This window comes from Fukomys damarensis, unplaced genomic scaffold (assembly GCF_012274545.1).
Source record: "Fukomys damarensis isolate Sample0158 unplaced genomic scaffold, DMR_v1.0_HiC HiC_scaffold_10, whole genome shotgun sequence".
Lineage (NCBI taxonomy): Eukaryota > Metazoa > Chordata > Mammalia > Rodentia > Bathyergidae > Fukomys > Fukomys damarensis.
Window position 1 is genome coordinate 1,093,824 of NW_022900922.1, and position 19,058 is coordinate 1,112,881.

At 42.2% G+C, this 19,058-nt stretch overlaps 1 protein-coding gene across 1 annotated transcript in view; it reads right to left on the reverse strand.

The window, feature by feature from the left end:
* Prkcq (protein kinase C theta) overlaps window positions 1–19,046 on the reverse strand; it is a 124,800-nt gene extending 105,754 nt beyond the window's left edge. Inside the window, exon 1 of the mRNA XM_010621400.1 lies at window positions 18,980–19,046. The gene's annotated coding sequence lies outside the window, so the exon portion shown is untranslated. The remainder of the gene's footprint in view (window positions 1–18,979) is intronic.
* Window positions 19,047–19,058: the final 12 nt, after the last annotated feature.

The following is a 19,058-nucleotide window of genomic DNA, read 5'->3' on the forward strand; positions in this document are numbered from 1 at the left end:
GGGTGGAGGGAGGGCAGGGGTACAGGGAAAAATAAGAACCAAGATGCATCATGTAAAGGTACAAGATCCCAATGATGAATATAACTGTACTGTATACCTAAAATGTACCAACGGACTCAATGAGGAAAAAAAGCAGCAAATAATAGAAGGGTCATATTCACATGGATTTGAGGTACAATAGGTTAATCAGAGAGAGAGAAAAAGTGTGGGGTGATGGGGAATTATTCCTTAATGGGTACAGAAATCCTTTTTGGGATGATGAAAAGCTCTGGAAATAGATGATTGTGACACGCACATGCTATGGTTTAGATCTGGGATCCCCCAAGACTCCTGTGTCGGGAGGGTAATGGATCATGAGGGCACTGCGGTCACCAATAGATGAACACATTGATGAATCCATAGCTGACTGTGCTGCTGCGAGGTGGACCACTCGAGTCAGGACTTGGAAGAGCAGAAGTCACTCCGCTGTCGTCTCTTCTCTCACCGCTTCCTGACCACCCCGGCAAGTAACTGCAGAGGCAGCTGACTGCCAGCTGTGAGCACAGTAAATGTCCCCTCTAAGTTGAGAAGGGCATTGTCTTTTGGGGCTGCTGAAGTGGCGGAGACAGTGTGCAACATCATGAATCTGAGTAAAGACACTGAATTGTACACCTAAAAGTGCTTAAAATGATGGATTTTGTTATGTACATTTTTACCACAATTTGAAAAATGAATACTTAATACGAGCATTCCATGTATTGTGAGTTTGCCAAATCTTTATTTTTACTTAATTTCTGTCCTGTATCTTTTCCTATTTCCCAAGCAAGCTGTTCCAGTTATTTGCCTCCAAAATCCTAACTCTGCCTTCTCCACTCCAGGTAGATGAGCTTCTCAAACAGAAAATGAAAGCCACAAGATGTAACTTTGCTCAACTTCCTCGTCTCTGGTCCAGCTTCTTTTGGTTGCTACGTATTCTTCCCCGTGTGTTCTGTGCAGCTGCTCCTCCCCAGTCCACACTCTCAGAATTATTCTTTTCCTTTCATCTCTTGCCCTTCTTGTGGTTTTAGCCTCTCTCGTCCCTACTTACAAGCACAGTCATGTTTTCCACTCTCTAACGACTCCTGACATTGCTTCCCCAGCAGATGTGGCCTCTCCTCCCTTCCTTTACCACCGATCTTCCTGGGCCATCTTTATTTCCTCACTCACTCCTCTCTACCCTCTGCCATTTGGCTTCTCCTGCCCATCGTTGCGAAACTTGCTCTCTCAAAGGGCACTGATGACTTGCTAATTTCCACATCTACTGGCTTCCTTCTCGCTCTTCTTCCTCAATATTACACACAGCCATTCTCTCTCCTCCTCGGTTGCTGTCCTTCCATTTCTTCTGTCACTTTTCAGTGAACTCTGTTGGCGCTGATTTTTTTATGGAATGTACCCGAGTCTTGAGTTTATATCCTTCTTTTCAGCTATCACTCCTCCTGTCTCCTTATGCTCCTCCATTTGTGCAACAAGGCCTATTGGTTTGACTTGATTATTTCTTTTGTATTCAGCCACTACTGTTCTGTTTTTTAGCTTGAGATCTTCAGAGGTCTTCTCTAGATTACTGAAAATAATTCAGTAGATGATTCTTTAGTTAGGATCCACCCATTTGCCTTATCATTCTGTCTGCTTCTCCTCTGCATTAGCCTCATGAGTTGACTTTATTCAAACTTGCTTCCGTGGTGAGAAGCACAAAACAGATCGCCTTCACCTGGAGTGTAAAGTCTAGACTTGTGAGCCACCTGATCTCTTCATTATTCAAGACACAAAATGGAGTCAGTGTGGCTAAAGATATATTTTAAGTAGATGTTAATTTAAAGATGCTACTGTGTCCTAAATTGTCTTGAATTTGTATAAAGAACTTTAAGCAAAACAAATCTTTCACATAACTGGAAAGATGAAAACATATACAATATTTAAAAAAGGGCTTAGTAAAAACACAGAAGAGATATATGCAGAAACCCACATCTGATTTAATTTGTAAAACCACAGCCTTGGCTCAACTAAAGCAAAGATGACTTAGATAAAATACAACCAGAAAACTGAGATGAAAGACTGGGTAAATAACTTCAGCTGGTGATTTAGCAAGCAAACATTATGGCTGTAGTAGGAAGGTCTGCAACACGGCTTTGGTCTAGGAAGCTGCATGTGGCCCTCACAGCACCCTGGGGCATCACGTACTGAGGGAATCACTGCCTGCTGGAATACTGTCATCTATGGGCTATTTTTCTTACCCTTGTGACAGAGTGGTCACCTTCGCATAGGAGAAGGAATAGAATTTTAAAGTTGAAGTTGATACTGTATTTTACTATTTTAGATCTGTATGAGGATTTGGAAGAAATTCTCAGAGATGATTTTATCCTTAGAGCATAAGAAAAAGGGGCCACAGAAACTCAGTAGAAGTTAATAAGGCTCCTTCCTTTCCCACTGGAGTGTTCAGAGCACTGGGTAGATGACTGTACACAGTGACACATTTCCCTTCAGAAGAGGACAGGAAAGGAAAGCTTTTTGGCTTGGACTGCATGAGTGGGAACGAATTAGCCAGGCCTTGCAGTTCATTCTGCTCATTTACTTCGTGCCAAAATTTCAGCAAGAAAAGTTTAAAGACAAATTTATTATTATTATAATAAACTCATTATTAATAAGAAATATAGTAGCCAGATTCCTTATAGTTATATTCACTCAGGAGCAAACATTAATGGATCATGAACCAACTACAAGCAAAGAAACACAGTGGTGAAACAGTCATGTGCCAGTGTGGCGGTCCATGCTGGGAGGCTGAGGCAGGTAGATTGCAAGTTCAAGTCCAGCCTGTGCACTTTAATGACTTAATGAGATCCTGTCTCAAAATAGAAAATAAGAAATTGGACTGGGGAAGTAGCTCACTATGAAAGCCTTGGGTTTGATGCTCAGTACTGGGAAAAAAAAAAAAAAAGGCACGCTTTTCCTAGCTCTGCTTGAGTGGGAGAGGAGAAGAGGTAACTTCTGTAGTATTTGGGTCCCACAGAGGAAGAACAAGCTTTTTTCATATCACCTAATGATTCACCTGCACCCTCCTTATTTTATTACCAGATTTTATGGCAATGAGCACCTAAAAGATAGTCTTCTCTTCCTCATTCTTCATAAAAGACAATAATTAGTGATCTAAAAGCAGAGCCATGAGTTCTCTGGAGCATTTTCACCTTCCTTTGTTGTATTTCATAGCACCTGTCATTACCTAGCACTACCTTACCCATGGGCCATGTACACTGCTAGTGTCTTTTTGCTCCAAAAGAAGGTAAGCTTCATGATGGTTATACCTGGTACTCTTCTCCTCTCTCCTGTATTCCCAACATCCAGAACAATGCCTGACATGTTTGCTATTTCATTAGTTTGTTGGATGAATAAGATCAGCTTTTTCCTTCCTTTTAACAATCCTCACTTTCTCTTTGTTACTGATTAAGCCGCTCTAATGTTGGAAGGAAATCTCAGAAGCACTTGCATTTTTAAGAGGATCTGTGCCCCTTAAAATCCTCCTTGGCAGCATTTCAGGTATTGAAATAACGTGTAGTGAAAACTTCTTGGAATACTTGAAATCAGGCGGGGTGCAGTGTTCCAAAGACCTTTCCTTTGATTTATAAGGAAGTTGACTTCAGGGCAAAAATTTTTTCTCTTCTATGATTTTCATAGCTTCTTCTCTTCCTCTATGACTGAATTTTTAAGTCCTCTAAAACCCCTGAAAAGGTGGACAGGTGTCATATGCACATATAAAGCATATGAGCATAAAGTAAAAATGGAAAACCATACTAAATGTGGATATTTTGCTCCTGTTCCAGAGACAGCACATCATGGATGTTCCGAACCTTGGTGGTTATTCTGATTCTATTTATCCATTTTCAGGACTAATGTTTATATTTGACTGCTCAGCCTCTGAAAATTTTCTATTTATGCAAATATGAAAAATCCATTATACTTTTAGTTTTATTTTGGAACAAAAAGGTGGAGTATAGATTTCTTCAGATTATAAAAATTAGGTTTTTTATTGACAAAATAATTTTTTTGGGGAGAGGGTCTTACTATGTAGTTCAGACTGCCCTGGAACTCACTGTGTAGCCCAGGCTGGCCTCAAACTCACAGCGATCCTCCTGTTTTAGTCTCCTAAGTGCTGGGATTACAGGCATGCGCCACCACGCCCGCTGACAAAATAAGTTTTTGATTAAGGGTATCTTTTGAAAACTTTAAAATCTAGTGCTTCAGAAACCTGTTAAATAATAAACAAGAGGCATAGAAAGGATCTGAAACTTGTTATGAACTTATTAGCGACTTTTGTGTATGAGACCACATTGAGTAAATAGCAAATTTGAAAGTTACATCAGATATGCCTTAAAATAATTTAAGTATGCCTCATAGTCTAGCGGAATATATTCTCTAATTTCCAGAACAACTCCATAATGTTCAAGTTCAAACTTCAAAGCTATTATTCAAAAATGCTAATCTGGCTGCGTTTTTCACTCGACTTTTAATTGAGCAAACTTCTTAACAGCTCTTTTCAAGTTACAGCAGTCAATCAGCGTGTGTGTGTGTGTGTGTGTGTGTGTGTGTGTGTGTGTGATGGGGGGATTACTGGGGATTGAACCCACGGCTTTGCATGTGTTCAGCACACACTTTACCACTGAGCTATACCCCTACCCCGAATCTGCCACTTTTAATATATTTAGTGTACTATCAAGTACGTATAACATGAAAGACATGAAATAGTAAATCAAAGAAGAAAGGGAGAGAAGTTCAAGGAAGGAGTAATGACAGTTTCAGAACTAAGATGAATTAAATACCAGAAGAATGGATTAGAATTCTAAAATATATTTTTCAGGTGTACTTCACATATATTACATACATATATTTTTAACTACAAAATTATAGGTTGGAAATACAGTTGGGTACAAAAGACATTCATAGAGCAATGAATCTGGTATTTGGATACAGTGGAAAGGAAAAAAAATGACAGTCTCCTCTTTCCCTCCCACATTTTGCCTAGTAGACAAAAACTTTAGGATTCTGTGCATTTCCAATCTCTCTGAATATTTACAAGTATCTTCCAATGCTTAAGCCCAGTGGAAAATGCTGGAAAAGAATCCAGAAATTTAGTTGTCTAAGCAGAGCCCCTGACTTGTTGGGGAAGCTGAACCAGAGGAAATGCTTCTTCAGTCACTAAAATGCGTAATAAATAGCAACTAACCAAGGTAGTATACTGCACACAGTAACTGAGATGTAAGGGGAAAGGAAATCTCAAAACTCACTTCTTAGAATTAATACCAGTGTCAGGTAGTATTTTTAGAAGTGAATCAGTAGATGCAATACATTGCCAAATTCAGGCTTAGCCAAGTTGAATAATAAGAACACAAATTCCAGCTCTGTGACTTTGCACATGATACTTAATCACAGTTTCCTTGCCTGTGAAATGGGATAAGCATAGAACCAACCTCAAGGGTAGTTATGAGGACTGGATGGCCAACAGGAGCGAAGTGATTAAAACAGCAGCTGGGAGCAAGAAAAGGCTCAGTGTATGTTAGCTACAATTATTGTATATTCAGAGCCAGAAAGACAACTGTGCTTTCTTCAAATATGCAGTAGAAAAGTGATTTCTCACACTGATTATTTCCTTTAGAATTTTTTTTCCCAAGAGAAAGCTAAGGGTTCTTTCAATGTAGATCTTCTTTGGTGGCTCTCAGCTGCCTCCTCACTCCACTTTAAAGAAAATGTCCCCTGAACCTTGCCTACTAGAGCCAAGAACACGCGATTTCACTTTACAGTTACTCAATCAGCGTGGCCTGGGAGTAAAGATACTCAGCCGAGCACACTAGCTGATGGCTCGGGGTTTCGGAGTGAGCACCACCCAGCTCTTCTCAGAAGCAACACCTTCACTTTGGCCAGCTCCTCCCGTCTCCTGGGCTCTGAGAGCCCACCTGTGTGTCTGGAGGGGCAACTCTGCTGTTTGGATTCCGGGTGCCTCACGTTTTGACTCTAGGTCGGGGATGCTGTGCTTGGTGCCCCTCCTGTGTCCCTGAGGCTGCCCACGGACTCCCAGGTGCAAGGCCACCCTATCTTCCCTCTGCTTCTTCTCTCTTAACACTTGACCACGACACAGATCTTGGTTTCTCTTCCATTGGATTGGGTGTTGTTTATTCTCTATCCTTCTTTTGTGTCTTGCACTGTCTAGAGCATTCTCATTCACCACTCTGCCCTCCCGAGTCCATGTTTGGGTTCATCTGCCAAGGTCCTAGCTCTCTTCTCCATCACACCTTCCTTCTCCTTATTTGGGGTTTTCCGGTCTTTCCCCCGCACCTGCCACCCTGTCATTACCTATTCTCAACTGACACTGAGCATTTGCGATGTGTGGGACTGCTGAAGACAAGGGCTGGGCTGGAGACTGAGACACAGAGTTTGCTCTCTGGAGTCCACAGCACAGCAGGGACAGACGGAGGGAGGCTATTGCTGTCACGCATGTAGGACACCAGGGCACTTGGTGCCAGGTGGTGGGGCAGGCTGCACAGCTCGTGGGAAGCCTTTGCGGAGCAGGTGACTTCTGAGAGGTTAGCAACGTGCTGGTACCTGGGAGGAAGTGCTTTCTAGGTCTGTGTCCTGTAAGGGGCCGTGCTGATGAGCGAGCACCTGGAAACCGACCAAACGCTCCAGCAGCCAAGACCTTGGGAATATGCATAGGGCAGGGCAGGAGAGCTCCGGAAGGGGCCAACCAGCAAGCCTTGCATGTGGCCTGGATTCTCACTCGTAGCGGACGTGGAATAAGCAAAGAGTTTAAGGTGAAGAGTGGTGGTCAGACTTTTGTTTTAGGAAGGTCCTGTGAAAGTAAAACTGTGATGTCAGAAAACGAATGAGGTCCTCTTCCACCCCGGGTATTGACTGATGTGTGTAACCTCATCTCTGACCGCCACAAACAGTACCACCAAGCCAGACTGGCTGGAATTCCTGACTCTAAGAATCATTAACAAGTCAAACAATTGTTGTTTTAATCCATTAAAATGCATAGTTGGTCTCATATTAACACCAAAAAGCAATGATCCAGGTCAAATAAATCCACTTCGAAAAGTAACAAACTGCACCTGGACACTTTCAGGGAACTAACATTGGTCTACAATCAATTTGTATCAGCTTGTACCTCATTCTTAGTTACTAGATTCTAAATCCCAAGTGTAGCCTGTGTCACACTTAAGTGATTAGGACTTAAGCATTATAAACAGGGGTTCTTAGAAAATGCAATCCTCTGATTCTATCTTGCAAAAGACTAAGAAAATGTGCATGGCGCACGGACTAAAATCCTCTGGAATTCGTATTGAATTTTCCTCCCAGTGGTCTTAAGACAAATACCTAAACAAAGGTATGTTTCACTTTTTGAACCTGTAGAAGAATGTCTGATGACTCTTTATTCTTCTTAGCTGTACGATCAAGTTCCTTGAGATAGAACAGTACTTGAATAAATAGTGCGATTTCTCGCTATCCTAAGATTTAGACCCAGAGGTAGAGATTTTTTTTACAAGAAGATATCTACACTATTTTTCCTGGAGAAAATTGATTTTATATATTTCCATAAACATATATTCTCTCTGTTCTGACTTCATCTGTTTTCCAAAAGAGAAGGGGTTTGCCTTTTGTCTTTCATTAGAATTAAAGTAATAAAATTCAGGTATGATGCTCTATGTTTATATTTCTCTGCCAGCTCCAAGTATGAGAAACTACTAATGAATGACTTTTGCTTCATTAATTAAATGATATACTGATTTATACTTATCAATATTAGCCTTTTTTGTGACATATGTTGTATTTATTTCATTTTAATTAGTTTTAAAAAAAGGCTTTTTCTCTTGCTCGGATGCTTTCACGCTCCTTAAACACTTTTGGCCACAGAAGTCAAGTGTACCACAAATATTAAAAATCTCAACACCCAGGAAGTAGGAAAGCATCTCAGTAGTAAAATCCTTGTTCTCACTGCAATGGAGGGAGGAAGGTTAGAGGAAAATGTGCTGTGCCTTTGGTGGGTATTTCAGCTGCCTCCACTTCAGAACCTGGAATTCAGTTATTTCTCACTGAATTATCTGCATCAACATCAAAAGATTTTTAATAAAGTTGCCGAGGAGTAACTCCATTGTACAGAAGAGTAATTCAAGTTCTTTTGATGCAGCTATTTATGACTACTGCTAATATTACCCCTCTGCATTGCCCAAGAATGTCTGAAAAAACATGGCTCTCATTTATTTTTCTTCCTAAGTGGTTAATGCAGAAGAATTAGAAGTGTTCCTATTGCTTAAAAAACATTCCACTTGTCTATTATTCATCCCATTTTTGCAGAAACAAAGTCTATTGAAAGAATCAAAGTGTCCTTTTGGAGAAACTTAGTTATTATAATATTCCTTGTGTTACTATCACTGGGAAGAACAATGCCTTGCTGATTTTCCTGTGAGGGTATTAAATTTTACTTTCCCAAATCAAAACTAGTTGGAATCAAGTAACTTTCAAGCTTCGGTTTATTGGTGAAGGGTTACATGTCCCACTAATGGATATGTTCTACAGTGTATACATTTACTGATAGTTACAGTGAGACAGATTAACCACAGTCCAGCGTTGTGCAAATTTATCCATTTCTCTACCATTCTAGGTTGTGGTCTGACAGGAATGTGTGGACTTCAAACGGATGCCCAAAATGGCTATAAAGTATTAGGATCTGGAGGAATCTTAGAGACTCTTATCCAGTTCATTCATTCTACAGTCATTGTGGCCAAGTTGGATTCAATTGGAACTTTGTCCTTTAACTCTCACTTCTGTGATTTTTCTATGAACACATTTATTTATTTATTTATTTATTTTTTGTACTGGGGATCAAACTCGGGTCCTTGTGCTTGCAAGGCAGGTGGTGGAACCACTGAGCTAAATCCCCAGCCCACTTCTGTGATTTTTCTATAGACCTTCGCTGTTGATTGGCTTTGAGAGATGAGTAGGGTCAAGGCAGATAAATGATACAAGAGTCAATAGTTTCTCTTCACTTTCATCTCCCATAAAGCACCATCAAATTTGGGTTTACGATAACCTTGTGTGCCAACTATGGAATGTCCCCTACATTAGTGCAAGGGTGGAGAGTAATAAGGTAGAAAGAATTTGGCAGAGAAGAAAACACCATGTGCCTGAGCAGGCACCGGGTAAACATAAGTCAATACACCAAAGGTTGCCATGAATTTGCTGCCCCCAACTGTTTTTCAGGCAAACTTCCTAAACCTCATTTTGAGGCTATGGACCAACACTGGAGTGCTTAGTGTTGTTAATACTAATGACTAGGTCCTAACAATGTAATACTTAGAACACGTCATAATGGAGTCTGGAGGGAAATAAAGTATATCCCCTGGCTCCGTGAGACTCTATGGTCTTCCTCAAAGAAACTGCAGTCTGAACTCTGTGTCAACAGTTAAAAGAGAAAAAAAGGAACAGGAGACTTCATGTGTGCTCCTAGACAAGCCTACATAGGAGACAATAGTTGAATTAAAATATTATTGAGCTCTAGCAATGAGCCGGACAGTAGCTGCAAGTCCCTGGGGGCATCAGAAACAGAAGAGGGAGAGTAAATATAGTGCAAGTAACTCATGAGGGAAAGGTGCAACACATAAGGATACTTGAGAAAGAACTGCGGACTATGTAGGAGCAAGTAGGGTTGTTTGAAAAGGGCACTTCCTGGGTAAAGTGGGGAAGGTATGTTGCGTTCAAGGGAACACAGAGTGCTTTCCTGTTTCCAGAAAGAAAGCAGGATATTTCAGATGCTGATGTCATCCGGGGCCAGAGTAGAGAAGTCTCACCCAGCGAGAAGTGTCGCCTTCACTCGGAAGGCGAGGGGAACACAGCTCTCACGCTTGCCCTTCCATGACCCCGCGGAGCACTCCCCGGGAGGAAAATGGCACAGTGGAGTCATAGTGCGTTCCCTTTGGGAACTTTGCCTCTGACATCCCAGAGAGGCTACCGTGACCTTTAGTGCTGTGAACTAGCACCTAAACACTGATTTTAACACTGTGTTAGCTTAGGATTAGCACTTGTTAGAAACCTGTACTATTGCCCACTTAATTTTATTATTCTAGGATTTGTTTGTAATCCTCTTTAGAAGACTTTTTTCTTTAGTTTCATGCTTTAGATTACCTACCTTTTAGTGAATGCCTTTTTGAGACTTTTTTTACTTGCTGTATCTTTGGCATACTTCTGTCATCCTGAATGTTGAATTTAGTATTTTACTTTTGACCTTTCTTACTCCTAGCTGCTTTAATGAATTTTAAAACAATGATTTTGTTTTGAAAAATTTTAATTTTTATCATTTAGTTAAAAAGTATTTCCCTATTTCATTCTTTAGTCTTTCCCCTTTTGTAAAATAACTCTGGGGTTCTTAACACATCTACATCTTACATGTACTTATTACCTCAACCTTCTGCCTGTAGCAAATTGTGAATACTTTAATATAACCTTTTATTTCACTTAGCTTAAACTTTTTCCTTTTATGATTGGCATAATACTGATCGATATAATGAGATGCCAAGAAAATTGCAGAGGAAGAAAAACACAAGATACCCTGACAGAAACAGGGTCCATTTGATGTAGTACGTTACTTCCCAGAATTTTTAAATGTAAAAGTTCACACAGACTGAAAGTAGTGAGGTCATTTAGGCCATAAATATTTCTCATCACCTTCAGCTCTGATTTCTACTAAAATTTATGTAGATAATTACAGAGGCTCACAGGCAAAATTTGGTAGGGTAATTAGGATTCTACTTGTGCACATATTTAAATCAGATTGTGATTCCTTTCTTCTAATACAGAACACATCCTTTCGACGATACAGATTCTAAATTTTCTGGCTTATTTATTTCTTCTACTAGTATTGACACCTCTTATGATAGCCATGATATCAGATCTAAGGATGCAACACAGAACAAGAGAGGCTGGATTCTACCCTCACGCTGTATACCGCTCACTGGAGAAGTCTAACGGTAAAGAAACATTAGGGGCACATCTGTTCTGAGGGCTACTGCGGCTAATGCTTGCTGACCAGTTACAATGGTTCATACGCTACACTAAGCTCATTATACAGGTGGTCTGACAGGGGTTTTCAGAGCACATGGAAGGAAACCAAATCCTGATTTGTAGGCTCAGGAAAATCCTTTAGGAAAAGATGCCTGGGTGGGGGGCTGCGACATCTAGGATTTATCCAAGGGAAAGAGAGGTTCAGAGGTTGGGTAGGGTGGTCCAGGAGGCAAGGCAAGGCCACAGAATATTTGAGGAAGCTACTAAGACCATACTTGGAAGATGTGATATGCGGGGTAAAGAGGCTGGAGAAGAAAGGATTAGCACCTTCTAATTCATATGGAGAAGTCTGAGCTTCGTCCTAAGACAGCACTGGGTAGTCATAGGAAAATGGAGAGCCTGGGAGTGGCACACTCAAGTCTGGGTTCTGGAAGGGCCCTTCCAGCTGTAGCAAAGGGAACCATTCAGAGTAATGGAGATTAGTGAGGAGGTCCAAGCAGTAATCTGCAGGGAAATGGTGCTACCTCGTAAAAAGACTAGACACTGGGGCTGGGAAAAGGTGGAGGGGCAGGATCTATTTAGGAAGAACTAGCAGAAATTTGTTTGATTGAACAATGGAGGTGAAGAAAAGGAGTCCAAGAAGAGGTCCCAGATGTCAAGTGTGCAGCAGAGCCTGTTTCACAAAAGAGCAAAAAGGGGAAGTGGGCAGAGAGAGGAAAGGGAAGGTGGTGTATTTGGCTTGGGCAGTGTGATGTTAGGCGCACCCACAGACTGCCCAAGGAGAGTAGCAGGGAAAGTTTGGGTGGATAATGACTGGGTTGAGGTCCACAGGGAGATAGCTTTTGGGGCCCATGAGGGATAATGTAGGTCACGGAATGAGAAATCTGAGCAACATCTCCCTTTCAGGTTGATGGAAAGACAGGACGAGGTGGCAAAGGAGAGGAGAAAGGAAAATGGGAGAGCAGATAGGAGAATCAAAGGAAGCTAGTACAGAAGGACTCAGCGGAATGCACCCATACAGAAAGTGCAGTAGGGCAGGCGTAGAGAGCAGTAGACAACAATGAAGCATGTGAGGGTGACGGTGTCCAAGGGGCAGTGGAGGTGAAGCCAAGTGTCTATGGGCCAGGAAACAGGGTGTGCAGAAACAGAGGCAGTAAGCACAGCGAACAACCCAAGGAATTTCACTGCAAAGAGGAGAGAAAGAAGGAAGGCGGTCAGAGAAGGCACAGAAGGATGATCTCTGTTCACAGAAGGAAGGAGTATAAACATGTTTAATACTAAGAACAGGGTCAGTAATGAGGGGAAAGGAAGGAAAGGAAGGAGGCTCCCAAATTCATGAGGCTCCCAAGAATGAGGAAGAAGTGAGCTCCAGGGACCAGTGGAAGTGAACATTGGAACAGTTTTCTTGTTTGAGAAGGTGGATCCAGATAGAGGTAGGTGTATGGTCTCGTGCTCACAGGGTGACGGGAGTTCTCATCTGGAAAACCTTCTTCTCGGTGGAGCAGAAAGCAAGGCCACCTGCTGGAGATGAGTGGGATGTTGGAGGCAGAAGCTGGAGTGGCTGCCGCAGGAGGCAGCAAGGTGACCAGGGAAAGCCTGACAGGAGGGGAGGTCAGAGAGCCAAGCGCAGTGTGTGACGTTGTGAATTCGCAGAGCCGTACGATTTTCTTCCCATACCTCCTCAGCTAGGAAGAGTGGGCAGCTGGAGTGAACAGTGAGCCCATCACATCCCAGGACAATGCCAACTGTGTCTTCCCCACAGCAGGGAAAGCTTCAGTGGGGGGTGGGGAGCCACATTTCATCTTTGCCAACTTCACACTGAAAGATCTCTGGTCTGAATAATGAATATGATTTCTTCTCAGTTGGCCCAGTTTTTTATGAAGCTTATGGGGTCTATTCCAAGGTTTATGTTCTTCCTAACAAATGAGAGACACAGTTATAACCCCCTTTCCCTGAGAAAATGTCTTCCCCAAACAACCAAACTTTGGGAACACAACTGATGGAGTATAAAAAAAAATATTAATGATTAATGATGATCGAAGAGATCAGAGCCTGGCATGGCAGCACATACTGGTAATCTCAACATCTGGTATACTGAGGCAGGAGGATTGCCACAAGTTTGAAGCCAGATTTAGATACACAGTACGTTCAAGGCCAGCCTAGATTACATAGCATGACAATGTCAAACACTGAACCCTGAAAAAAAAATCAGAGTTTGATGCTAGTAATTTGTGTGGTCCTTGATCAAGTCTCTTACTGTCTAGAAACTTTATAAACCTTGAGCAATTCATCTAACACACAGGGTTCTGTGCACACTCAGCAAATGCCATTTAGTTTTTCATTTCTCCTCCTTTCTTCTTCTTTTTTTGGGTACCTACCGGGGATCGAACTTGGGTCCTTGTGCTTGCAAGGCAGGTGGCAGAACCACTGAGCTAAATCCCCAGCCCTCTTCTCCTTTCTTCTAGCCTTAAACTTATGTAATTCTGTAACTTAAAGGAATGGTGTAGAAAACTAGACACCCTGTGCCTGTAATGTTCAAGCTTTTAGGTAAGGTAAGAAACATATATATTATGTTCCTAACCAAACAAAATCAAATTTTATGAAATAATTACTCTTACATGACATTTTTTTGTAGTCTTTTCTACTCTATTTCATTTTTAAACAAATGCTTATCACCATACAATAAATTAGTAATGGACTGAGACTTGTGGCCTGAAAGACGCCCTGCTTGTGCACAGCTGGAGCATCTCAGTGGGCCCGAAACGGAAAATGTTGAAGCCGCCTTAAAAATGCTGAGCCCACATCTGAGACAAACTTCTCCTTAAACTGCAAACAAGAGAACAGTTGAGCTCATCTTCATGAAAGACTTGGCAGCTCATGCACCCAGACACAGAGTGGTTTTACGCGAACTCATAAGTCGTTGGTTGGTATTGGAAACTCACCCCATTTTGGCAGCTGACGACTTCCTAGGCTCTTAGCACCCACTCAGTGTGAGTGACTTGGAGGACTGGGGATGGGAAAGAGGGTTAAGACAGCCAAGGGTCTGCTCTATGCAGTTCTAACCAAACACTGCTAGTTGAGCCTACAACACAATGTTTTAGTTTTTCTTTTAAATTAACTCATTAAAATGGTCTGGGATGTAGCTGCCATCAGAGACATTTCATATAGGAAATGCATGCAGTGGACCAATGCAGTGAGTTATTTCTTCACTCCTTGTCTTTTGTCTTAGAAATATTTTTCTTTTACTGTAAGATTATAAAGGACAGATCAGGTCTTCAGAGTGAGAAGCATCTAACAGTTCAGTTTTATGTAATGTCTGCTGCAAAGTATGTTGCTTTACAGAGATTATTTTTGCTTAACCCAAAAATCAGCTCTAGATAGTTTGTTATTCTTGTTTTTCAGATAAAGAAACTGGGGAAACTCAGAAAGCTTAAGTGCTTTCAAAGGAAGAAGCCTGGATTTGAATCCATGTCTGTACGCTTCTGAAGTCCTCCTTACAGGCCACTCAACTATTCTATAACACAGGGAAAAGAACACATGGCCAGAGCAAAATGAAGAGAGATTGGCAAGACAGGAGAGGTCTAGGGCTGGTGTCTGAGCATTATTTATTATGTGTCTGGTCATAGAGAGGTTCTGAGTTTTGCCCATTGTGATACAAAAGCAAAAAGGCCAACAAGTGGTATAATGTCCCATTGTCATGGCAAAAATGATCTTTAGCATTTCCAAATGAAATACGGAACTTCAGCCTGCAGGTTATAACATCCATTTTGTTGAAACACACACAACCCTGGGGAAGATACTGCTTTTGGCTTACGTAAATCACAACCTTCGTGGTGGCTTTAGCTGTGGACAGGGAAGGAGGTGTCCTTTGAGAGTGAATGTTAGACGCCGCCACTATTTATGTGATGGGCACTAGACACACACCTGCACTTCCCAAGCTATGTGGTGGGCATCACTTTCCATTTCAGAGAAAGTAAAAAGGGCTCAGTAAAACATTTATCCCAGGTCACACAGCTTGGTAGCTGGCAAAATCAGAGTGAAATCAGAGCTCCTTGATTCCAAAGCTTTCTTCTTTTTTTTCTTTTTGCTTGTTAGGTAAATGTTGAGGGAGGTGGGTCCTGGGAATAGGGCTGGACATCCACTTCCTTAGACAGGCAAGGAACAAACAGCTTCTCACACCTGACAAGGACATCAAATGAACTGCTTCAAAGCTAACTGGCTGTTACTTCACACCTATGAGGATGACTGAAACGAAAGAGACAGAAAGTAACAAAGGTTGGTGAGGATGTGGAGTAGTGAAAGGAACACTGGTGCACCACTGCTGGGAATAGAAAATGGCCCAGCCACCACGGAAAGCAGTATGGTGATTCTTTAAGAAATTAAACATGGAATTGCCATGTTATCCCCCAATTCTGCCTGTGTGTGTGTATCCTTAGGGAACAGAGTAGGATCTCAAACAGGTACATCGTCTTTCCAGTGGCATCATTCACAATGGTCAAAAGGTAGAAGCAACCCATGAGACCACTGACAGATGAATGGATAAGCAAGATGTGGTCCTGTCCACCACTAGAGCACTGTTCAGCTTTTAAAGAAGATGTTCGAAAGCATGCTGAATCACGAATGCACCCTAAGTAAAATAAGCTTGCCACGGGACTTTAAATACTGTGTGAGTCCACTCATATGAGGTGGTACCTCAGTCAAATTCACAGTCAGAAAGGAGCAAGGTGGTTGCCAGGGCCTGGAAAAGGAGGGAAATAAAGAGTTGATGTTCATGGGTAGAGTTTCAGTTTTATAGACAGAAAGAGCGTGGTTAGATGGGGACGATGGCAGCACAAGAAAGCAAGTACACGTCATGCCACTGAACACACTGGAAATGGCTAAGACAGTACAGTCTGTGCTATGTGCAAAAACTTAATCACTGGGTTATCAGATATCATAGCTCATAACAAGGACTTGATGGTACGACAAATCTCTCTACCCCTTACATGTTCCAAAACTTAGGATAGCGACTCAACCCTTTTGAACCCCATTTTCAACATATGAGAAATGATAATATTCAACTTATAAAGGCTTTAGGAAGATTAACTATGGCAGTAATGTTAGCCCATGTAAATAAAATTCTGAGCATACCTAGTCCTTAAATCTAAAATAATGACTTAATAAATCATACTTCATTGCTTTTGTTTATCCCAAGTGTTATTATCACTAATATTAACAGCTTTATTCAAAAGTTAATATCAAAGAACAGCACCCTGTAGTGAGGAGCTTTAAGTCTCTGTTCATTTCATTCCGAAACAGAGATGTACGGTTCTAGACATGGAGTAATTTCTAATTTTCTGAAGCCTTTGATTCTCACTGGGCCTGTTTAGATGACAGAGAAAACATATTTGACTGTGTATGTGTATTTTACTTGGTGTGTTTCGTGTGTTAAAATAAGGAAAGATGAGTCCACTGTTGCAAGAAAACACCTTTTAAATCACCTTTCTGACTCAGCGTCATGGTTTTCTATAAATTTCCACAATTCCTGCCTCAACAGCTACAACAGGTGTAGAAAAAACTAAGCTGAATACACATTGCTTGCAAATGAAATGCTTAAACTTTTAAAAAATGATGAATAGGAACAGCTTTTTATGTCACCAAAAGACTAACCTCTGTACTTGTAATTACAGACTTAATTTTGGTCAAATATATATATATATTTCTCATATTACGCATCTGTGTCATTGGGATTTTTCACTAATGATTTATTAGTGTAAATGATTCAGGGAAATTATTTTTAAATTAAAAGAGTGAATTCCTATAAAAAGGAAATCACCTGAGGTAAAATACAAATTTATAAACAAACATCACATCAGACTGACATATTGAAAATATTCTCAGAGGCAAACACAAAATTCAATGCCTTACAAACAGGAAGTACTACCTCTAATTTTTATTTTAAAGGTAGGCAAATTTACTTTAATTGAGTGGTGCATTAGAAGGAAATGTTCATCTGCCAAGGTATACTCCAGAGTGTCTGAAGTCAGAGGATTGCCCTGGGCCCAGGCCAAGGGGAATTCATTACAAGGAAGAATTTGGTCTTTGCTGAAACGTCAGGATGCAGTGAAGAACCTTCATCCTTATAGAAATGACCAAGGACAGGTTGGCTATTTCAGGGGACCTCCAGAGTCTGCTGGGAACAAGACAAATACACATTCATGCTAAGGAGGATCTTTGAGATTCTGAAAAGAGCCTCATGTATTCTAAGAATAAATGAGCAGCATCCCTGGAATCCCTGAAAGAGAAGTGACACTCAGAGAGAAACCAAAGTTCCCAGAGCTGTCTTGTGGAGCTGCACCCACCCTCAGGAGGAGGCGCTGGTGTAGGGAGCGGAACAGGGGACGTTGCCCCAGAGTCACTTGCCCTCCTGAGCCACCATAGCCCAGGTCTGTAGCGGAAATGAACACTACACAGTGGAAACGATTCTTCCCTGGGAGTTTATTAAAGTGTCAACGACAACCAAGGGACACTTGAAACAAAAGCTGGTGATGCCAAACAGGCTGCATTTGAACTGAGAAAAGAGGGCTGAGAGGAGGGAGGAAGCAAAAACCTTAGACTGAATTGCCTACTTGCAGGAGCTTTGCAGGTTTCAGATCTTTCTACGCCTTTTCTTCAAATATATGTGCATTAAAATCAGTCAAAGAAAGGGACTAACGAGAGCTTTCTGTGGTAGACACCTGCGTCAAACAATGGCACTCATCTCGGAGGGATTTTAAACAGCTGTGCATAAGCTTCAACAGTGATTTGCAACCAAATTAGAAAATGTCACCCTTCTTCCCATTAGACACAGCGTTTTTAAAGGAGATAACGCGTCTGCAGTAAGCCTGCCATTTTACAAGTTACCAGAGATAAGTTAGGGCGGAAAATGAAGATGGTGATTGTCAAGGTTGGGATATGGAGTTGGGTGAGAGCCCCAGGACCTTATGAGTAGAGCGAGTCTAGCAAGCATCCCCAGCCCGGAGAGGGTCGTGGCTTCCAGGAAAACAAAGCGAGGGCCAACTGAGTGGAAGCCCCAGATTTCTTGCTCTTTTCACACAGCCTAAAGCAACCTGAGGCTTTAGGATTCCCTTTGTCAAATGATAAGGACAAGGAAGTGGCGCTCACAGAACACACGGGGCAGATGCCTCAGATCTTGCAGATGATTCACAGAGTAATGCCACGGGCTCGACGCACGCTCTCAAGGGGCAGGGCTACTGAGAGACCCGGCGAGAAGGCCATTTTCCCCTCTGCCTGGCAGAGCAGAGCGCCCGTTCTTTCCACCTCACCCCGCTGCAGCTTTGGCCACTGCCGAGTACTCTTTTATTAGCGTCATGCCCAGCCCACGCAGTGGCAGGACAACCCAGAGGACGGCAGAGCTCTGCAGCACTCCCCTAGCAGAAATGGCCAGAATCCCCCTGCCCTGCTCGGGCAGCCTTTGGCCTCCCTTCCCTCCCAGGGTGCAGATCTCAAGGCATTTTAGGTTGATAATTGTGGCTATTAGAAAAATCCAATAAAATGAAGAGATTCTATTTAACAATCATACTTTGTTGATATGTGGCCCCCAACCTGAAAACGATTTCACTGAAGGTTACGGAACTGAATACCCAGACCTTTTTTTTTTTTTTCCCCTTAAGTCTATCAAAGTCTTGCCTCATCCTACCCCGATTCTTTCAAAGAAATCTGTTTTGTGTAGAAGAGGGAACACGGGCAGCCCTGTGCACTGCACGGTCAAACTCCCAGAAAACGGGGCGTTCTCTGGGGACGGGTTGCCAGCTCCGGAGAGCACTTTTCCTTACATTTCCCCCAGACACATCAACTTTCCGCCTCTTCCCTTCCCTCCCGCCTCCATGAGCGCAGGTGAGAAGCAAAGGAAGGAAGGAGAGGTGCGCACCCCCTGCCCCACCTGGGCCTCCGCCAGTCCGGTCCCCGCTGGCGGGCGAGAAACGCAGGGCAGCCCCGAAGTTCGCTCTGGAGCCAGCGCC